Raw genomic sequence first — 23798 nt, forward strand, 5'->3', positions numbered from 1 at the left:
TAAGTAATATTTTAAGTGATTTTAGACTTGTTGATATTTATAAAGAATGCAACAAGACTAGTTCAGTAGAGGCCGGCTTTACCTGGAGCAATTTAAATTGCAGTTCAAGAATAGATTTTATATTCGGTTCAGAACAAATTTTACCTGATAAATGTGAAACCCACGATAATATCTTCTCAGATCATAAATTTTTATCTTTTAGTGTAAAAATTAATGCTAATAAAAAATGTGGGAAAAAAACTTGGAAAATGAATGTATCCCTTTTAAATGATTCTAAGATTTTATCGGATTTTATTGAATTTTATAAAAACTGCAGGAGGAAGAAAGATGTAAATGTCCCTATAAGTGCCTGGTGGGATAAAATGAAAAAAAAAATAAAAGATTTTTATTAAGAAAAGCATATATAAAGCAAAAGAAAAGCTAGAATTATATAATAATTTAAATACCCGGTTACAGACCTTATATAAACTTAGAGAAAATGGTCTAGAAGTAGAAAAAGATATTAAAATACTGAAAGAAGAAATAACAAAATCACTAGAACAAAAAGGGAAAGAGCTCATTTTCCGCTCCAGAATAAAACACGTGGAGGAAGACGAAAAATGTTCTAGATATTTTTTTAAAAAAATTAGAGAGAAAAAAACAGTAATTGAAGATATAGATGGAGAGAAAAATATGGGAAAAATTTTGGAAAAGGTACATGGTTACTATTTTAATCTTTTTAATGATAAAAGAATAGATGAAAATATAATGCAAAATTCTCTAGAAGAAATAACATCTGTTTTAGATACCGCCTCCCAAGAGTTTTTATCACAAAACATAACAGAAGAAGAAATTTTACAAACCATAAAAAGTTTTAAAATTGGAAAAGTCCCTGGATCAGACGGTATTCCTATAGAGTTTTATGTAAAATTTTATGATATTTTAAAAGAGGATCTGTTTTATGTTTTTATTGAAGTTTTTAATGATAAGGTTTTATTAAAATCCTGGAAAAAAGGGGAGGTCTCATTATTATATAAGAAAGGTGATAAGACAGACTTAAAAAACTGGAGACCTATAACCCTACTAAGCTGTGACTATAAAATAATGGCAAAAATTTGTGCAAACCGCCTTAAAAAAATTATAGGAAAAATAATCCACTCAAACCAAGTATGTGGTGTGCCTGAGCGCAGTATCTGGGACAATCTAAACCTTGTTAAAGACTGTATTGAAGACATTAAAAACAGAAAAGGGAAGATGGCAATTTTATCAATTGACTTCGAAAAAGCTTTTGATCAGATTTCTCATTTTTATCTTTTTAAGGTTTTAGAAAAAATGGGCATACCAGAAAGATTTTTATTATCTCTTAAAGCGTTTTATAAGGACTGCACAAGTAAGATTTTAGTAAATGGTTTTAAGACACAAGATGTTTTTTTAAAATCAGGGGTAAAACAGGGGTGCCCCCTGTCCCCACTACTTTTTATTTGTGCTCTTGAGCCACTTTTATGTGCAATCCGTAGAGATAGACAAATATGTGGTATCCCTCTACCTGGAAGCAAAGGAACAGAAGCAAAAGTGGTGGGTTACATGGACGATGTGGCGGTCCTTTGCCGAGATGCACCATCACTACAAAACTCACTCAAACAGATCCAATCCTTTTGTACAGCTTCTGGTTTTAAGGTTAATTTTAATAAGAGTAGTATTTTAAATATTGGGGAGATGATTTTACACGATGTTTTTATTCCAATAACTGACTCTATTAATATTTTAGGTATTTCTTTCTGTGAATCCAATAATGGTCTAAATAACTGGGAGGCGGTAGCTCAGAAAGTGAATACGAAAATATGCATGTGGAATATGAGAAAATTAACGATGGAGGGTAAAGTATTAATTATAAAAATGGTCATTTTGCCTCTTTTATTGTATTTGAGTTTGGTTTTCCCTCCCCCTGTAAATATTTTAAAAAAGATCACTAAAGCATGTTTTACTTTTTTCTGGAGTTCTAAGATGGAGAAATTAAAAAGAGAAATTGTAACAAAACCAAAGCTCAAAGGTGGGAAAGACTTTCCAGATTTTAGTAGATTCCTTTTAATTAAATTTTTTTGCTTCTGTTTTAATGCCCTTTTTAAAAATCACTATTGGTCCTTTTTTATGCGTTATAACACTGGTTTTTTTATGAGAAAGTTTGGGTGGTTTGAAACGGTTTTATCATCTCCATATGCTTTTAAACTGCCAACGCATTATTTAATTTTAGAAAAAATAGTGATTCATTTTAATTTAGGGGGTAAAGAAGCGGGAGATCTACAAAATAGTAAGAAATTAATTAAAAGTCTTTGTAAAAATGAAGAGTTATGTAACATTGAGCGCTATGATGATGAACAAATATTGAATATATGGAAAGTCATTAATGCAAAATATCTTTTTAATATACAGAAAGATTTGGCTTGGAGCTGCGCACACCAATGTCTTCCGTGCCGGGCATTCCAACATAGAAGAGGACTCGTGAGGTCTGCCATTTGCCCAAGAAGCGGATGTCAAGAGGAGGAATCAGTGAAACATCTACTATGGACTTGTCCTTTTGCAAAAGTGTTCTGGAGAAAATTGCTCCCTCTGATGGAAAAAGTGGCAGACCTCAAAGACTTTAACTACGCCACAATACTTTATGGACTTATGGAATGCCCAACAGAAGACCAAAAAATTATGGCATGGAAGACAATAAATTGCGCCAAAATAGCTCTCTGGAAAGCCCGAAATATTTTAATTTTTAATCATGATGAATTGTCTTTAAATGATGTTTTTAGTTTTTGTTTAAGTGAAATGTATGTATATTTTTTATTAGATAAAAAAAATAATCCAAATATCTCCCTAAAATGGGATGTCAATGTATGGAACACATTTTGAATTTTTGTAACATTTTATTAATTTGAATATATGCAAATTTCTATCCTATTTGAATAATTTATGTTTTTAAGTCTCGTATGTTTCGAGACAATGTATAAAAATTTGTAATGATGTAAAATGTTGCTTTTATTTCTGTACATCTGTGTAATTTTTAAATAAAACTGGTTTTATCCCTGTGAGGGGATAGCCAAATTAAAAAAATCTGTTCTTATCAGTTTAATATCTGATACGTCCCCTATCTGGGGACCATATATTAAATGGATTTTTAGAACAGGGAGATGGAAAAAGAGCTTGCTCTGTCCACTCCACGCATTGACCTGGTATTGCAGTATCTCCAGGACCGGTGCACCCCTTCTTTAATGCAGTTTCTAAAATCAGAAAGAATTGAATTCAATGCTTTTTGTTCATTTTGCTTGTTTGTCGGATTTTGGGATGGACTCTTTGGCTTTGCTTTTCTTCTCCTCATTGGATTTTTCATGTTAAAAGTTGCAGAAGCCAGATGACAAGCTCATTTTGGTTCAACTTCAGCAACTGTGCATTGCATTGCCATGTAATGTAATGCAATGCTATCTATCTAGCTCTCCCTCTTTACTTCCTTTTGGATAAACAGACATATTAGGCAAGCATTTTGGAGCTTTCACCTAAATAACTACAGGTGGTGAGATAAGCTGCACAATATAATTGACCTTTCAGTATATTGTTGCACACACACCATCTATTTAGCAAATGCCCTTGTTATCAACAGCAGCCTTTTAAACTCACCTGAGCTAACAGGTATGTGCGCTGGTTACTCTGCTGCGCTTAAAATTTCTTTTTTGGTTTGCTACAATGCCTTTTGTGAAACGTTGTCTCCCTCTGCTGGAACACTGACTTCTTTCATTTAATGCCTGCAGACTATAAAAGAGAAACCAACCCAAAAAGTTTGGTTGATTAGTCTGTGGCATTCTTTTAAACTGTTGCTTATGGCGGTCTCTGTGAGCTTCTCAGTGACATTCAGCCATCCAGGTATCCCGCCTGCAGTAGATGGAATGTGGCAATGGAACGCTGGCTGCGCATGTCATAATAGGCTCTGAGCCTTTATATACCTGCGCACAGCAGCAGCCACCTTCAGTCTGCTGCTGGACAGCCAGCAGCAGCAGCAGGAAAGGTAAGTAATCAGCAACCCTCCTGCTAAGTGAAGACAGCTGCTCGTTCCACCCCCCCCCACCTTAATTGGTTCTCCTCCCTTCCAATGGTGTTGAGGCGGGTGGGAACAGCCGGGGGTGAGGGTGCTGTGCTAAAAGAGGTGGAGTTATGCAGATCTAAAACGCGTGGATTGCAGCAGCAGCAAGCTGAAAAGTGCAGGCATGTGAGGGATCTAGAGGTTGACAGCATGTCTTCTTAACGGGAGTCCAGGTGGCCATCTCCACAAATGGACTTTTCAGGATCCTTGGGTGGCACCGTAGTCCGAAACCAATTCTGGTTATCGCTTCTCGGCCTTTTGGCTTAGATCTTGTATCTGATCAGAAGGATCCTATAGTGTCTCCCCCTCGGCCTTGCAGCATCGCCACTTAGGTGGCTTAAGCTGCCTGCTGCTATTGGGGGGGGTCCAGAGGAAACGAGAGGTGATAATGGGCGTCAAGATTCGCTATGCCGGGACCGATGATATTCGGGTCAAAAATGCTTTTCGCATTGATATTGAGGAGTCGAGGAGGAATTTCTTTAACCTGCGGTTCTTGGTGGAAGTCGTCATCTTCAAGATTTTGAATGTTGGTCGTGGAGACATCATTTGCCTACAGGAGTTCCCAAAGAATGGCCGGTACGTTTTAGTCCTTGATCGTATGGCAGCTTGCCAGAATCTTTTCAAGACTCTAAAGGATCAGCAAGCCTTGGATCATCCGGCTCTTGATGGGCTTACATTCACGGTATTGTATACTAAGGGGGAAGTGCCAGTTATTGTGTTTATGCACAACCCCCTTGTGGATGTGGAGGACATTACTAGATTCCTGAACCGTCATTGCAGCTATGTGTCCTACTCACACAAGGTGAGGAATGAGGTGGGCTTGTGGACTGGCAAACACAAATTTTTTGTACGGTTCCAGGAGGACCCCCAGGGACCTGGGGGTATCCACTACCCTCCCCTCAGTTTTGCCATCGGGAGGGATAGAGGGTATATGTATTTTCCTGGTGCTCCGCGTTTTTGCAGGAAGTGTAAATCCTTTGGACACTACCAAGAGGACTGCACGGTGGAGAAGTTTTGTGGGAAATGCAATAAAGAGGGTCATCTGGCAATGGAGTGTACTAACTCCATGGTTTGTAATGCATGTGGCGAGGAGGGACACGCTTTCAAGGACTGTCCCCATCGTTCCAGGTCATATGCAGAGGCCGTGTCCCCACGTCCTACTACTGCCGCCACTATTGGTGAGGCGATCGAGGCAGTAAGGGACTTCATGGAAGAGATGGAGCAAGCACCCGATCCTGCTGGTGGAAGCGCTGTTGAGATAGAGCCTGCAGATATGTCAATTCTGCTTGATGTGAGTGGTGAGGGAGAAGTGAGCGGTTCACTCTCCACAACGCCGGTGTTGGCTTTGGAAAGCTCAGAGGCAATTCATGAAGGTGGTGGTGGCCAGGGTGACTTCACCGGGGCTGTGGTGAGGCCCCCTGATGAGGATTCTGATGTGTCTTCTGCAAAGAAGTTCCGGCCAGATTTTTCACCTGCCAGTATTGGGAGCATCAGCCCCTTAAGTGATAGGAGCTATCCCGAGAGCTACAGTGCCTCTCCTAGGAGGTCTTTTTTGGAGGAGGGGGCCAGCATTCTCTGCTTAACATCAGGAATCGAGTTTCAAGACGAGAAAGGTTGACTCTTCGGTGGGGGGTATGTTCTTTTTTACCGAATATGGTTAAAAAATGGGCTCCAACGTGGGCTGTAGTGTACTGTCAATAAATGTAAGGCTTATAAAATCTAAGCCTAGAAGATTGGCTATACTGGAAGAACTAAAAAATCTTGGAGCAAATATTTACTGTCTGCAAGAGTGCGGAATTGAAGAGTCACCTCCTGAAAAGGACTGGGTATATGGGTATAGCATTTGGTCAGGTTCAATGACAAACAAAAATGATGGTGTGGGGATTTTGTTGGGGAATAGGGATTTAAGTTTTGAAAATTATATGGTGGTGGAGCCAGGTCGTTGTATAATGGCAGTGGTTAAGGGGAGAGGGTGGAGGGTGAAAATTGTTAACGTGTATTGTCCAATTAACAAAGGGGATAGGTTAGCACTATTAGAGAAAATACGTTTATTTTTGCCTGGAAGGATTCCAATATTATTAGTTGGTGATTTCAATTGTGTTTCTGAAGGGGAAATTGATGTCACGGGTAAGGTCCTTAATCAAATTACATCTGATTTTTCTTTTTTAGATGCAGCGGAATTTTTGAGTAAGCCACCACCGGCCACATATAGAGCTGATAGGGGAGGAATAGTGTCCAGGATTGACCGCATGCTGTATACAAATAGAGGTTTGGTGTGTAAATTTTTTAAACAGCATGTTTTTTCTTTCACAGACCATGAATGTTTGTGGGGTATGTTTGAAGGTGATAAAAAAATGGTGCATGGTGTTGGGGTATGGAAGCTAAATGTTAGGTTGTTAGAGGATGTTAGGGTTATGAGAGACTTCGAAAGTAAGTATGAATGGTGGAGGTCTAGGAAAAATAATTTTGTGGATGTGACTGTATGGTGGGATTGGGTGAAAGTGGAAATTAAGATTTTTTTTAGGAGGTGGGGTTATAAAAAAGCAGCAATTGAAAGAGGCAGATTTAAAGATTTAAATATGAGGATTGAGTGGTTACATAAAATGAGTATGAAAGGAATTGATGTTAGTGATCAACTCAGAGGAGCGAGAGATGAGATGAAGCGTGTTTTGGAAAAGCGTGGGAAGGAAATTATTTTTAGGACGAGAGTTGAGCATTTGGATATGGATGAGAAGTGTATGAGGTACTTTTTTAAAAAAATGTGCAGTAAAAAAGATGAGTTGGATGAGGTTGTAAATGATAATGGTATGACTGTGGTTGGAAGGGAAGTGTTGGATGAGGTACATAGTTTCTATAGTAGTTTATTTGAGTCTAAATGGGTGGATGGGGGTTTGAAAAAGCATGTGTTAGGTATGTTGGAGAGTCAGCTTGAATCAGGGGAACGTGAGTGTTTGAGTGAAGATATTGTTTTTGATGAGGTTAAAAAGGCGGTGGATGGTGCGAAAAAGAATAAAACACCTGGGAAAGATGGGTTGCCTGTGGAGTTTTATGTAAAAGCATGGGATGTGATTGGTGTTGATTTTGTGGAGGTATGTCAATATATGTGGATGAATGGTGTACTTTGTAATTCCATGAAAGAAGGAGTAGTTGTTTTACTATATAAGAAGGGTGAGAAAAAGAATTTGCGTAATTGGAGGCCGATTACATTACTCAATGCAGATTATAAAGTCTTTAGCAAAATTCTGGCTAACCGTATGCGTGGGGTGATTGGAAGTGTGGTTGGTGATGATCAAGTGTGCGCGGTGCCAGGTAGGTGTATGACTGATAACCTCTTGTTGTTGAGGGACGTAATTGGAGATTGTATGTTTAGGAAGGGGAAATGTATGGTTTTTTGTGTGGATTTTGAGAAAGCTTTTGATAGAGTGTCGCATGCGTTTATGTTTGAGGTGTTAGTTAGGATGGGTTTTCCTAGTGTTTTTGTGAATGCCATAAGGTGTTTGTATGATGGTGTGGTGAGTGAAGTGTTAGTGAATGGATGTTTGAGTGAGAAGGTGTGCATAAAATCAGGGGTCAGGCAGGGGTGTCCGTTGTCCCCTGTCCTGTTTATAAGTGTGATTGAGCCCCTGTTGTGCATGATTCGGAAAGAGAAAGTGATGAATGGTCTTCTGATCCCAGGGAGTGGTGGAAAGACTGTAAAGGTAATGGGGTATATGGACGATGTTGTTGTGGTGAGTGATAATATGGCTGCTATGAATCGAGCAAGGTTGCTTTTAGATTTCTTTTGTGGTGCATCTGGTTTTAGGGTGAATTGGGGGAAGTGTAGCTTTAAGTGTTTCGGGGATTCGAGTGTTAGGATGCATGGTGTGATATGTGAAGAAGGTGCTATTAAGGTTTTGGGGGTGTGGTTTAACAAAGATCTGAAAGGGAATGAGAGATGGGATGAATGCGGTAAGAGGATTGAACAGAAGTTAAATTTTTGGAGGTTGCGGGACTTGACATTGTCAGGCAAAGTCCTTATTATTAAGTCAGTGATTCTTCCTATGTTACTTTTTGTGTCAGTGGTTTTTCCAGCCCCTTATAGGGGTTTTAGGCGGATTGAGAAGCTAATTTTTACGTTTTATTGGGGAAGTAAGATGGAAAAACTTAAAAGGGAATATTTGTGTAAGTTACGTGAACATGGGGGAATGGATTTCCCAAATTTTGAAATTTGTCTTGGTTTAAATTTTATTAAAACAGTGGTTGTTCTGTTAGGTAGGGATAACAAGACGGCTTATATGATTAAATATATGGCTGGATGGATGTTGTTTGGGTTGAAATGGATGAGAAGGGATGCAAGAGTGCCTGTTTCGTTTAAATGTCCAGTGTGGTATGAGTTTGTTGAAAAATTTGTTGTCAAGCATGATTTGTTGGATGTTCCTATGGGTGATTTCAAAGTGATAAGGAATGTAAGGAGAAGGATGCGAGTTAGAGAGTTTGAATGTAACATTAGGGGCTTGAGATCGAGTGAAGCGTTGTGTGTATGGAGGAACCTGAGTATAAAAGGAATATCGAATAGGCAGCGTGATATCGTATGGATGAGTTTGCATGAGATTTTGCCTGTGAGAGAGGTACAGAAGAGGAGGGATCTGATTAGAACAGAGGTATGTCCGAGGGATGGATGTGGGGCGAGTGAAACTGTTATGCATTTGGTTTGGAATTGTGATTATGCTCAGAGTGTTTGGAAGGGAGTGGGTGGTTTATGCAAGGAACTAGCGGGCGTGAATTTTATAAATTGGAGAGTGGTAATGTTTGGGATGGGTGCAAGTAGCCGGGTGAAAGAGAGATTGTTGTGGTTGATAATGGCATGTGTAATAGAAAGTCTGTGGGACGTTAGGAATTTGTGTTTATTTAAAAGGAAAATAATCTCAGTTAATAATTGTGTTAGGATGGTTTTGTCAAGGTTATACATAGTTTATTTATGGGATAGCCGTGGCGGTGGTGGCTCTGATTCAGAAGGTTTTTGGAAAGTCAAAAAATGGAGGTCACTGGTAAAGTACCAGTAAGTCCTTGTTTAAGTGTTGTGATCTGTCATTTTTTATGACAATGGTATGTTTTTATAGTTTTTGTCCATTCAAAAGGTCTTACAACTGTTTCAGTATAAAGTTATAAATATGAAATAAAGAAAGTACCATTATGATGTAAGACTGGGCAACGTAGTATGAGTTTTTATACTATTGATTGTTGCTTGAAAAATTTTACTGAATGGTATAAAAAAAAAAAAAAAAATCTGTTCTTATCAGTTTAATATCTGATACGTCCCCTATCTGGGGACCATATATTAAATGGATTTTTAGAACAGGGAGATGGAAAAAGAGCTTGCTCTGTCCACTCCACGCATTGACCTGGTATTGCAGTATCTCCAGGACCGGTGCACCCCTTCTTTAATGCAGTTTCTAAAATCAGAAAGAATTGAATTCAATGCTTTTTGTTCATTTTGCTTGTTTGTCGGATTTTGTCATATTCTAGAATACACAATGCGTTAGAATCGGGCCACCATCTAGTAAACAATAATTCCAATCATAGACAAACCTCATGTGACACTGGATCAAACTGCCCGAACAGCTGCCCCATGGTGATGGCTTTAGGGTTCACTGTCCGGTAAATCACTTTTTCTTCTTCGCACCCTCGCTCATTCATAAGAGACAGCGTATCAGCGAGGACGTGGAGGACCTTCGTTTTTCCAGAGAACGGCTCTCCAACCAACATAAAACTGTACGGGATAAACAAAATGCAGCATGGTCCATTGTATAAAATGGAAACAGCGAAGAATAAATCCCCCGTCCCATGGACTTCTGTAGTTACAGCTTACCCGTTTCTGACAATCATCATCTCATACGTCTGGATCATTTCCTCCAGGAAGACCTTCTCGGGCTGGATGTTGTGTCCAGCACAGCTCTCCTGTGCGCATTCCAGTAAATCCTGAGCAAAAGGAAGGTAAAATATTTCATCAGTCTGTTTACAGTGGATCCAATTAGAGGTGGGAGAATACATTTTCAGGAACCAGATCAGTATTCTGTGGCCGCTGGACAGGACCCATGAGAGCCGCCTCTTAGCTGCCGGCATCCCTGGCTCCTCTTCTGATTATATGGCCTGGTGTACATCATGCTGCAACCATAACGTCATGCCAGGCCGGCTAATCTGAAGAAGAGACGGGGGGCAGGAAGAAATAAGGTGGCTCTCAGGGGTCTCATTCAGTGCCCACCACTGACCTGATGTCACGCACAGTGTAGGAAAGACAAAGTGCGACACAAAGGGATGAGGGGAAGGGAGCCCAGATACTAGGGAAAGGGGGAAATGGAGACCTCCTAGGCTGATCTGCAATCACCCTGTCTCCCCTACCGACTCTATATTGGTTCCTCACCAATTGCCGCACAGGAACCTATCCCTGTATTTCCTTAGCGCTTGACCCTGGATAGGGAAGGGGGGTGAGCACTAGTCGATCCCCACTGACAACTAAAGACAGCAAGGGGAGACAGACACAGGGGAAGTAGCTTAGCTTGAGTCGACTTCAGAGAGATGGCACACACATCCTCTTAGCACCAGAGAGGAAGTAAGAACTGCACTTGCTCCAAGCCTTCACAAGGGGTCATGTGAATATCAATGGCACCTCTGTGTAGCAACCTGGAAATATTTAAACACCCAGGCCTGATTGTCAATTAGAACAGGAGGGAGGTAGCCGCTGGGTCCTACAGTGAGACCGCTAAGAAGATGTCCGTAATGCCAAACGAAGGGATCTCCTGCAACCAACTGCAGGGCGACTGTCTGTCACATCTGACGCACCCATGACACCTGGCCATTGGATCAGTCTCCTGCGAATCGATTCATTCATCTAAAAAAAAATGTCTCCATAACCTACAACTAAACTAGCGATAAATCACTCACAGATGTTTTAACCATTTTTTTTTCTACATCAGATCATCCTGCATTGGAGGTGTAAGTGAGCCCCCTTACCTCTGGTGCCCCTGTGCAGCTGCCCAGGTTGCACTAATGGGACCGGACGATGAGTGACAAGGTCATGTAACACAATTCCAAAGCAGTGGACCAGGATCGGGTGATTTCAATGGGATTGGTCTACCCTCTACTGTGTATGGGGGCCTCATGACAGATTATGTTGGGGGACATAAAAATCGGGCGGTTGGAATTTAATCACCCAATCCTTACTTTCTGACCCTGAAATTAGCAGCTGACATAAGATTCTGGCAGCGACTCTGTCTTAGAGAAAACAGGAATGAGCATTCCTGAATATGGGGGAGCCGGGAAAGATAACTGTCATCCTAATGATAGCTGGCCCGCTATATAGGACCTATCACTTGCCATTAATATGCAATTTTATTACCTGGTGTAAATGCCGCTGTTCTCCTGAATTCGGTGTTGTTTTTCTTTTGCTCCTGCGTCTCTCCATTCCTGAGATATAGCCGCTTTATAGAAATCTAGTTCATAATTTTTAATAGCCAAGTGGGCGTGGTCATCAAGTCCTCTCTGTGGGAGTCTTCAGGAAGGCCTTGCCCAGTTGGCTTAAAGGGCTAGAGGAGAGTGACAGATGTCAGGAACGGAGAGGAGCAGGAAGAAAAGAAAAACAATGCCGGAGTCAGGAGAACAGCGGCATTTACATATTTATGGCGAGGGACAAGTCCTCTTTAAGTCTTGGAAAACCCCTTTAAGACACTATTATATTTTAATACCTTATAGTCGGCTTCCGGAAGTTGAATGCCAGGGAACAGGTCGCTGGTAATCCTATTGAACAGAGGAATATCATGAGACAAAAATTTGGGTTCGTTTACATCCTTAATTGACCGCAAGAGCTAAATAGAATGAAAAAGGATTAAATGATAAAATAATTCATATACAATATGACATGAAACAATATTAAAAGTGAAGAACCCCATTACAAAGGAGCAGTCAGTTCTTGTGGTATGTCTGTATTAGTAAAGAATAGTATTCTCCAAAAAATAAGTATGAAACCTCTTTTCCTAAAACGCTACATTGTATCGTCCCTCTGTTATACCTCCTGGAAATGTATGTGTAAATGATATATAATGTATATGTGGCACCCCAGGGGTCTGGTCTCCACAATAATAGCAATATTATGTCTGAGAGCAGGTGGGAGGTCTCTTGGTCAGGAATCCTATGCATGCCACACCTCCTGCCCAGTCCTGGGAGGGGAAGAACTTCCCCTATATAAACCTGGGGCTGAGGCAGGGTTAGAGACTAGAGTAGAGAGAAGAGAAGCAGCCATAGGAAGAAACAACAGGAGCTCTGTGGGAGCAGTGCTACAAGGAGTCAGGGGCTGGCAGCTGCAGAGCTCGCCCTGACTGAGAAGTTATCACCGGACCCGGAGTCCGAGGCTGTGGGGACTAATCTTTACCCAGCAGCAGAAAACGACCGGCAGGGGATTGCAGGTCCTCTGGCCCAGAAACCCGAAGGCACGGTCACACGCGTGGGACCAGCACCGCCATCGTTGAGCGGAAGCCATTAGAAGGCCCCGAGTCACCGGCCATACGGGTGAGCACCACACGGTACACTCAGGGATGTGGGCTACTTTTACCCGCCTCTAGCAAGGTAGCCAGAAGAGTACAGTTAGTTGTGAAGGCCTACAACTCCGCCTGGCCAGGGGAAATCCCATCTGCTCAAGGACTGACCAGGCCCCGATCGCTAGCAAGTACTCCGGGAGGGTCTATCTTTGTCACCAGTAAAGACCCTGAACTACACCGCATCGTCTCTGAGTGGTTCCTGCTACCCCCATCATCCATGTCGGCTGCCCTGAGGCCATACCCCTCCCGTTGGGGGTTATACCATCCACGCTGCACCATCCTTCCACCGGCCTCAGTGGTCTGCCCTGCAGCGGCAGCTCCATAGCTGCATTCAACGGGTGGCGTAGTCGTCCTACATCTACTGCTAATATACTGCCTCCTAGTTTGACACCCTGGGCACGGACCGGGTCACCGCCACAAGGACTACTACCCCTATCCAGATCCGGCTCCGGGTATCCCCTGAACATGGCCCAGGGGGCGCGTCAACTTTTGGCGTAGTCGGCAGGATTTCGTGCCCGCAACCACCGGGTACTGCGTGCCTGAAAAAGAGACTTTTAAAACTTACCTGTGGTAAAGATTCCCGCCATCCGGCGCCATCTTCAGCCTTCTTCCCGCCATCGGTGAAGATTCCCGCCATCCGGCGCCATTTTCAGCCTTCTTCCCGCCATCCGTGAAGTTTTCCCGCCATCCGGCGCCATCTTCAGCCTTCTTCCCGCCATCCGTGGAGTTTTCCCGCCGTTGGACGCCATCTTGAAGACGCCGCGCGGGAAGAAGAGGGGCGTGGACTCCGAAAGCGCGCGAGAACTGAAGCCCCGCCTCACGTCCGGACGTCGCGTAAGGTCCTGGAAGGAGCCCAGCAGACGCTGACGTCACAGGCGCGCGACGGAAGGTCCTCAACCCTGACGATCCACTGCGGAACCGCGGCCTACGGAAGAGGATCATCGCAAGGTAGGCCACGGTCCACTAGGGGGGAGGAAGATGTCAGATACGGAGGAGAGCTTCACTGCCTCAACCCCCGCCAGCGCCAGCGCTGCTGCAGTCATGCCTTTCACCATGCTCTATATCCCGGGAGCAGCCTGGCTACCCCAATACTCAGGGGAGTCACATACCCTGAATGACTTTAGAGAGAAGCTGGATAGCCTCTTCCAGGTGTACCCCCTCACAGAAGAGCAAAAAGTGAGCATCCTGGTGGCCCAACTAACCGGGGCAGCCCAAAGGGAGGTAAAGTCCTGGCCACCTGGGAGGAGGACTGTCACAGGGATACTAACCCGGCTGAGGGACACCTTTGATACCCGCACCTCAGCCGAGATTAAGCTTAGATTCTATGGGTGCAAGCAGCGAGCACATGAGAGTATAAGGGACTATGCACTCAACCTACAAGAGGCCCTGAGAGCCATTAAGCAGACCGACCCTGACAGCGTGGGAAACGAGGACAGGCTGTTGACCGAACAATTTATAGAGGGACTATATTGCAATGTCCACCGAACCCAGTTGCGGGCCATAGCCTTACAGGATCCTCATCTGGACTTTGCACAGTTCAAGGACAGAGCCATCCGGGTGCTCCGAGAACCGGCACCGGGTGGCGTTGTGGCCCACAGGCGCCCTGCTACCGCTTACCACCAGGAGGCGACACCCTTGTCGGCAGGGCCAGTGGGAGCTGATGCGCAGGCTTTGAACAATGACCCGGCTCCAGACCTGCACCATCAGGTCCAAGAGCTAGCTAAAAGCGTTGCTGCGCTAACCCGAACTGTGCAGTCTTTACAGGTTTCCACTCCAGGGAAGATCCAGCTGGCATCCGGACCGGAGGACATCCCGTGGCGTCGACCAAAGAGGACCCCACCGGCCAGAGGAAGACCCAGCGACCGGTACAACGAGGACAGACAACGCATCTGCCGCCGCTGCAATCAACCCGGACATATGGCAAGGTGCTGTCCTTTAAACTGGCACAACCTAGGGTAGAGGGCCAACCCCCAGGAAAAAGATCACCAGGCCCATCGAACTGGCGCGACAAATATGTAGGAGGACGTCCAGTCTTGCCTGTGGTACTGGATGGCATTCCTATGAGTGCCCTACTGGACACCGGGTCACAGGTCACCACCATCCCGTACGTGCTCTTCAAGCAGTACTGGAATGACTCGGATATAACCCGCTACCCTGACGACGACTTGAGTATCATCGCCAGCAATGGTCAACCCGTGCCGCAGATCGGATTTAAAGAGATGACCATTAAAATCGGTAGAGTCGAACTGGCAGCACAGGGACTGATCATTGTAGACATTGACAAGCGCGAGAGTCACCCAAAGATAACTTTAGGAACTAATGTGATTGAAAATTGTCTTGCAGAGGTGATTTTCATTTTACAGCAGGTTGCCAAGAACGCCAGCTCCGGCCAGCAGCGAGTGCTCCAGAAAGAGATCCGGGCACTGATGCGACGGCAACAGGTGGAACTCTCCGGCAGTGAGATTGGTAGCGTAAGAATGTGTGACCCTTTCCCTATTGCTATGCCCCCGAAAAGTGAAATGATGATTTGGTGCCGGGCAGCTATTGGTCTGAGAGGTAGAGATTACCAGGCAATGGTAGAACCAGTCTATTCAGACAGTAGGCCCACCATTTTGACAGCCCGGGGGGTAGTTGATGTACGCCATGGGAGGGTGCCCGTTCGCATAATAAATATCGGGAAAAGGGAAGTATACCTGCCCCGGTATGCCACGCTAGCCAAATTATATACCATCAACCAAAACTCTATAGAGTCTGTGGAACCCTTGCCTCCATCTCACCCGGAGGAAGGTAACGGCTCTAAGAAAATAATGGAGGATTGGTGTCAGCAACTACATTTGGGTACTGACTCCACTCCCTCCCACCAGAAACAGGGAGTCTACCGGGTGGTTCAAGAGTACGAGAGAGTGTTTAGTAAACACCCGTTAGACTTCGGGCGAGTCAAGGGGGTAGAACACCACATCCCCACGGGAGACCATCCTCCCATAAAAGAGAGGTATCGACCCGAACCCCCTGCACACTACCAACACGCCAAGGGGATGCTTAGAGACATGAAGGAGGCTGGGGTAATCAGGGATAGCTGTAGCCCCTGGGCAGTCCCACTAGTCTTAGTCAAAAAGAAAGACAACACCATGAGGATGTGTGTAGATTACCGGAAAATCAACCGTATCACACACAAGGATGCGTACCCCTTACCAAGGATAGAGGAGTCTTTGGCTGCTTTAAGATCTGCTAACTTCTTCTCTACCTTGGATCTCACTAGCGGGTACTGGCAGGTTCCTGTAGCAGAGGCGGACCGGGAGAAAACCGCATTCACCACCCCGATGGGACTCAGCGAGTTTACTTGTATGCCGTTCGGACTCTGCAATGCACCAGGAACCTTCCAACGATTAATGAAGTGCTGTCTGGGACACAGAAACTTCGAGACGGTCCTGTTGTACCTGGACGATGTCATCGTATATTCCAAGACTTATGAGGACCACCTGAAACACCTGGCGGAAGTGTTCGAAGCCCTGGCAAGACACGGCCTGAAGGTGAAACCCTCTAAGTGTCACCTCCTGAAGCCAAAGGTGCAGTACCTGGGACACGTGGTGAGTGCTGACGGAGTGGCTCCCGACCCTGATAAGATCACCGCAATTAAGGAATGGCCAAGCCCCTCCAGCGTAAAGGAAGTGAGGCAGTTCCTCGGGTTGGTAGGCTACTACCGAAGGTTTATTCCCGGTTTCACCAAAAAGGCAGCTCCTATGCAGGACCTCCTGATAGGCCAGTCCAGGAAGGCCAAGAACCAGAAGCCACCCTTTAGATGGGAGAAGCTAGAAGAAGAGTCCTTCCGCCAGCTGAAGATGGCCCTCACTGGGGATGAAATCCTGGCATACCCTGATTATAGCCAGCCCTTTATCATCTACACCGACGCCAGTAACATCGGGCTAGGAGCCGTACTGTCCCAGATCCAGCAGGGGAAAGAACGGGTAATTGCTTACGCCAGCCGAAAACTGCGACCCACCGAAAGAAACCCTGAAAATTACAGCTCATTTAAGCTAGAGTTCCTGGCAGTGGTGTGGGCAGTCACCGAACGCTTTAAGCACTACCTCGCTTCTTCCCGGTTCACCGTGTACACGGATAACAACCCGTTGACACACCTGGACACTGCAAGACTCGGTGCCCTAGAGCAAAGATGGATGGCCCGCTTGTCCAACTATGAGTTCACAATCAGGTACCGGGCAGGACGCTCCAATACCAACGCGGACGCCCTGTCCAGGATGCCAAATCTACCGGACGTAGGGGAAGATTCAGAGGGACTGGAAGAAGTTGAACTCCCCGCATTCCACCGTCATGGGACTATCCAGTATTCCCACCGTGTAAGGAGTAAATCCGCTACGTTCAACCCTTTACCTCATTACAACTGGGCGGAGACGCAAGACAGTGACCCTGCCGTCCGACTGGTAAAGGAGATGCTGACTCGGCCAGATGCACGCCTTGACCCAGACGCTCCGGAGGAAGCCAAGCAACTGTGGGCTGAGAAGAGTCGACTGTTCCTTTACAAGGGGAAGTTGTGCCGCAGAATGGTTAACTCCCGGACGCATGAACTAATCTGGCAAGTAGTGGTGCCAAGAAGAGACGCAGCTATGGTGATGGAGGCATACCACGACGGAGCTGGGCACTTCGGATGGAAGAAGCTGGAGTTCCTGCTGCGCGGGCGGTTCCATTGGGTAGGCATGAGGGGAACCATCGAGAGGTGGTGCAGAGACTGTGGCCCGTGCAACCTAAGAAGGAAGGACCGTGCCAGCCAGAAGACTCCCCTGCAGTCCATCGTCACCCGGCAGCCGTTGGAACTGGTAGCCTTGGATCATGTAAAACTGACCCCAAGCAGAAGTGGCTACGTCTACGCGCTAACCATCGTGGATCACTACTCCCGGTTCTTGGTTGTCGTCCCCGTCAAGGACTTAACAGCTCGAACAGCAGCTAGAGCCTTCCAGCAGCATTTCTGCCGTCCACACGGGTACCCGGACCAAGTGTTGACGGATCAGGGACCTGCCTTTGAAGCGGAGGTCTTCCAAGAATTCTGCACTCTGTATGGCTGCCGGAAGATAAGGACGACACCCTATCATCCGCAAACTAATGGACTTTGTGAGAAAATGAACCAGGTGGTGATAGATCTTCTGAAAACATTGCCCCTGGAAGAACGCAGTCTGTGGCCCGAGAGGCTGCCCGACCTAGTGGACCTATACAACCACATCCCGGTAGGTTCCACCAACTGTACCCCGGCTTACCTGATGAGGGCAAGACCTGGTAAGCTACCTGTTGACCTGGAGATGGGAGTCCTGACACCCGAGGACACTTCACCAGAAGCAGACTGGGATACAGAGAGGCAGCAGCAGTACCGGAAAGTACAGGAGAGCGTGGAGCGTAGTCTCTGTCAAGCTAGGGAAAGACAAGAGAAAACTTACAACCAGTATGCTCCCGCTGTTCCCCTGGTGCCCGGAGAGCAGGTCTTGAAGAGGAAAAGACGGCTCCACAAGTTGGACGACCAGTGAGAGAAGGACCCATACACCGTACTGCCCTCAAGCCACGACAACCCGAAGGTCTGTACCATCAGCAAAGACGGAGGGGAAACCACAGCCATTGTATCCCGGGATCACCTGAAGAAGTGTCCCGAACAGCTACGGAACCCTGAAGAGGAACAAGAAGACCCTCGACCCGTAGAGGAAAGGGAAGATATGGTTAGTACTGTGCTCGGAGACTTCCCTCGGTCCTGGACTCAAGTCAATGGTGCAGTTGTGGTACCCGTCCTCACGTTCCTCCAACCAGCATCCCAAGTACTTACGGAGCAACCGGTAGAGCTGGAAGAACAGCCGGTCCAGGAGGCAGAAGACTCCACACAAGCAGATCAGGAGGATCAACCCTCTGCTTATAGTGAGCCTGCCATACCCCTAGTGACCCAAAGAGTCCGTAGACGGCTGCCCAGTTTACCCTTGACAGCTCCTATACCCTGTAGCTCAGGACCAGTCAGCCAGCTCCGTAGGTCCACTAGGGTCACTAGAGGCCAGTTGCCCGTACGGTGGAGGATCTAAGTGTTTAAGCTGTTTTATTAATGTTCACCTGTTTATTGTTGCTTGTGTATAATTTTGTGTTTCTAGTTATTTATAGGAGTCTTTGGTGGATTTACCGGGAATCCTTTGTGTATAGTTGGAGCGTAACCCAGGACGGACTAAAGACTGTTAAGGACTCGGGGCAGGACAGACCCCTACCTGGTTACGTCTCCCTGTTTTGGTGAAATGGACACCTTTGTTTTCTTCAAAGACTGCACCCGGTTGCGGACACGCCGTGACCATTTAATGTATTTTATTGTTGTTGTTATACCCTGTTATGTAAACAAAAATATGTTTAGTCCCGGAGTACTAAATTTCACTAGGGGGGAATGTGGCACCCCAGGGGTCTGGTCTCCACAATAATAGCAATATTATGTCTGAGAGCAGGTGGGAGGTCTCTTGGTCAGGAATCCTATGCATGCCACACCTCCTGCCCAGTCCTGGGAGGGGAAGAACTTCCCCTATATAAACCTGGGGCTGAGGCAGGGTTAGAGACTAGAGTAGAGAGAAGAGAAGCAGCCATAGGAAGAAACAACAGGAGCTCTGTGGGAGCAGTGCTACAAGGAGTCAGGGGCTGGCAGCTGCAGAGCTCGCCCTGACTGAGAAGTTATCACCGGACCCGGAGTCCGAGGCTGTGGGGACTAATCTTTACCCAGCAGCAGAAACCGACCGGCAGGGGATTGCAGGTCCTCTGGCCCAGAAACCCGAAGGCACGGTCACACGCGTGGGACCAGCACCGCCGTCGTGGAGCGGAAGCCATTAGAAGGCCCCGAGTCACCGGCCATACGGGTGAGCACCACACGGTACACTCAGGGACGTGGGCTACTTTTACCCGCCTCTAGCAAGGTAGCCAGAAGAGTACAGTTAGTTGGGAAGGCCTACAACTCCGCCTGGCCAGGGGAAATCCCATCTGCTCAAGGACTGACCAGGCCCCGATCGCTAGCAAGTACTCCGGGAGGGTCTATCTTTGTCACCAGTAAAGACCCTGAACTACACCGCATCGTCTCTGAGTGGTTCCTGCTACCCCCATCATCCACGTCGGCTGCCCTGAGGCCATACCCCTCCCGTTGGGGGTTATACCATCCACGCTGCACCATCCTTCCACCGGCCTCAGCGGTCTGCCCTGCAGCGGCAGCTCCATAGCTGCATTCAACGGGTGGCGTAGTCGTCCTACATCTACTGCTAATATACTGCCTCCTAGTTTGACACCCTGGGCACGGACCGGGTCACCGCCACAAGGACTACTACCCCTATCCAGATCCGGCTCCGGGTATCCCCTGAACATGGCCCAGGGGGCGCGTCATATATATAATCTATATAGGGGACAACCCTATACAATCTGACTGTGCCCAAACAGTGGTGACATTGTCAGACTGTGTAGGGTACTCGTTATTGACAGATTTCAATTAATTCCTACATTTCCAGGAATGATAAAGGAGGAATGGAACGCTGCTGAGTTGCACTAAAATATGCTGCAGAATTGTTTTTCCATAGGGAATACATGTGGCCTCTGTGTTGCACTGTTAATTGCCGGCTGCAGAATGAGTTAAGTGAGATACTGTCAGTGAACTCGTTTTTGCTGGCTGACGGGGAGTTTGTAAATGTTTAGAGGTTTAGCGTGCAGAAAACCATAAGAATAAAGGCAGATCTCCACAATCAGAGCATAGTTGGGGGCCATCATTGCTACAGTCCGGAAAAGAACCTGAAATGCGCAAACCAGATGGGTCAGTCAACAAATGAAACTAAATTACTGTAAACCAGGCATAGAGCCGGGGAACCCATTATGTCCATTTACACTATCCTCCACCCCAGACCTAAAAGTGATGTGTCTATTCCACATCAGAGGAAAGTCAGTCAAAGTGTGGTTAAAGGGGTATTCCCATCTCCAAGATCCTGTCCCAATATGTAATAGGTATAATAATATTAATGTTTGCAAATATCTCCAATTAGAAATGTAGTATAGTTCTTCTGATTAGCTATGTTTCTTACCCCCATGTGCAGGACATTGCAGTAGCTTAGGTATCCATGGTTACGACCACTCATAGTAACAGTTAGTTACTTGCTAGTGGTCGTAACCATGGATACCTAAGCTACTGCTATGCCCTGCACATGGGTTAAGCAACATAGCTAATCAGAAGAACTATACTACATTTCCAATTGGAGGTATTTGCTATTAATATTATTATTACACCTATTACATATTTGGGATAGAATCTTGGAGATGGGAATACTCCTTTAACACTTTCCAAATCTCTCTCCACACCTCTACTGTGTCCATTTTGGAAAATAGGAGAATGGGACATCAATATTAAGGAGCTTGCAGAAATGAGGGCATCAGGTGTTGTGATTATACATTGGAATTGTACAATCTCATAGAGGTTTGGGGGAGAATAATCCCTTTGATGAAATCTTATGTTTCTTTTGTAAACCTAGTATTTACTTGAAAGTTTGTGAACCCCTCAAAAATTTCTGTATTACTGCATAAGTTTGACTTAACCGCTTCGCGACGGCCCACTGTAGATAAACGTCGGCGCTGCCTTGGCTCTGTGCAGCGCCGACGTTTAAAAACGGTGAGTGGTCCCGCAGCGCTCAGGACCCCGAGGGTCCTGCAAGTTCTGGGGGAGCGGTGCAGAGCGATAGCTCTGACAGGGAACATCATCGGGACCTGATTGGATCAGGTCCCAGTGATGTTAACCCTTTGCTGTCTTCTATATGCCGCGATCTATAGTGATCGCGGCATATAGAAGACAGCAGGAGGAGAGGGAGTCGTATACTTACCTCTCCGAAGACCCCTGATACTTCCAGGACCTGACGTTGCTATGGCAGCTGGAGGTCACATGACCGCCTCCAGATCTGCCATATATGGTGTCCTGCCTGGCTCAGCCTGCAGCAGAAGCCTGGCAGGAGACTCTGACTGTGAAACAGTCAGCAAAGATCTCATGTAATGTAATATATGTCTATTACATTACATGAGATCAGTGATCAGAAATATAAAAATTAATGTCCCATACAGGGACTAAGTAAAAATGTAAAAAAAAAGTAAAAAAAATGTTTTGAAATTGTTAAAAAAAAATTCACAAAATAAATAAAAATAAATAAAGAAAATATTAAACCGATAAATCCGTATATTTATGCAAAAACAAAAAAAGTACACATATTTGGTATCGCCGTGTCCGAAACAACCCGAGCTATAAAACTGTCACACTAATTAACTCCTTCTGTGCACACCGTAATTAAAAATAAATAAAAAACGGAGCAAAAAACTATGCTTTTTCCTCATATCGCCAAACAAAAAGTGGAAAAAATGCGATCAAAAAGCAAAATGAAAATAAAAATGGTACCGCTGAAAACGTCATCTTGTTCCACAAAAAAAAAGCCGCCATACAGCTCCATTAGCCGAAAAATAAAAATGTTATAGCGCTCAGAATAAAGTGATGCAAAAAAAATATTTTTTCTATAAAATTGTTTTATTGTGTAAAAGCGCCAAAACATAAAAAAAATATACAGTACGTGTAGTATCGCTGTAAACGTACTGACCCGAAGAATAATGCTGCCTTATCACTTTTACCACACGCAGAACGGCATAAAAAAAACCTCAAAAAACAATGAATTGTTGGTTTTTGTTAATTTTACCTCCCAAAAAATGGAATAGAAAGCGATCAAAAAATGTCACGTACCCAAAAATGGTAACAATAAAAATGTCAACTCGTCCCGCAAAAAACAAGCCGTCACATGACTCTGTCAGCCGAAATATGGAAAAATTATAGCTCTCAAAATATGGCGATGCAAAAACTAGATTTTGCAAAAAAAAAGCGTCTTTTAGTGAGTGACAGCTGTCAATCATAAAAACCCGATATAAATCTGGTATCTCTGTAATCGCACCGACCCAAAGAATAAAGTAATCTCATCACTTATACCGCACGAGGAATGGCGTAAAAAATAAAACCAATTCTTCACCTGCTACTGATTTGTTTATTATGTCTCCCAATGTGCTCACCACACATCTAGATAAGTTCCCTAAGGGGTCTAGTTTACATAATGGTATCACTTGTGGGGGGTTTCCACTGTTTAGGCACATCAGGAGCTCTCCAAATGCAACATGGTGTCCGCTAATTATTCAAACAAATTTTACATTCAAAAAGTCAAATGGTGCTCCTTCCCTTCCGAACCCTGCAGTGTACCCAAATAGTGGTTTTCCCCCACATATGGGGTATCGACATACTCAGGAGAAATTGCACAGCAAATTTAATGGTGCAATTTCTCCTGTTACCCTTATGATAATGCAAAATTAGGGGATGAAAAACATTTTTTGTGGGAAAAATGTGAAAATTTTATTTTTACGGCTCAATATTATAAACTTCTGTGAAGCACCTGGGGGTGCAAGGTGCTCACCACACATCTAGATAAGTTCCCTAAGGGGTCTAGTTTCAAAAATGGGGTCACTTGTGGGGGGTTTCCACTGTTTAGGCGCATTAGGGGCTCTCCAAAAGCAACATGGTGTCTGTTAATTATTCAAGCAAATTTTACATTCAAAAAGTCAAATGGCACGCCTTCCCTTCCGAGCCCTGCCGTGCGCCCAAACAGTGGTTTTACCCCACATATGGGGTATCAGCGTGCTCAGGAGGAATTGCACAAACAATTGCATGGAGCAATTTCTCCTGTTACCCTTATGAAAATGCAAAATTGGAGGCTGAAAAACATTTTTGTTGCAAAAATGTGAAAATTTTATATTTACGGCTCAATGTTCCATACTTCTGTGAAGCACCTGGGGGTTCAAGGTGCTCACCACACATCTAGATAAGTTCCCTGAGGGGTCTAGTTTACAAACTGGTGGGGTATCAACGCGCTCAAGAGAAATTGCACAAAAAATGTTGGGGTTCATTTTTTCCTGTTACCCCTGCGAAAATAAAAAAAATTGGGTCTAAAGTAACATTTTTGAGAAAAAAGTTAAATGTTAATTTTTTTCTTCCACATTCCAAAAATTCCTGTGAAGCACCTGAAGGGTTAATAAAGTTCTTCAATGTGGTCTTGAGCAACTTGAGG

The 23798-nt window shown here is 45.0% G+C and overlaps 2 non-coding genes across 2 annotated transcripts; both read left to right on the forward strand.

The window, feature by feature from the left end:
• The first annotated feature begins 3046 nt into the window (after positions 1-3046).
• LOC141197893 (U2 spliceosomal RNA) lies at positions 3047-3231 on the forward strand. The gene has a single exon (XR_012269915.1). It is a non-coding gene; the product is annotated as a U2 spliceosomal RNA (small nuclear RNA).
• Positions 3232-9326: 6095 nt separating this feature from the next.
• LOC141197910 (U2 spliceosomal RNA) lies at positions 9327-9517 on the forward strand. The gene has a single exon (XR_012269930.1). It is a non-coding gene; the product is annotated as a U2 spliceosomal RNA (small nuclear RNA).
• The last annotated feature ends 14281 nt before the right edge of the window (positions 9518-23798 follow it).

This window comes from Phyllobates terribilis, unplaced genomic scaffold (genome assembly GCF_046119375.1).
Source record: "Phyllobates terribilis strain yellow unplaced genomic scaffold, ASM4611937v1 Scaffold_94__1_contigs__length_6153435, whole genome shotgun sequence".
Lineage (NCBI taxonomy): Eukaryota > Metazoa > Chordata > Amphibia > Anura > Dendrobatidae > Phyllobates > Phyllobates terribilis.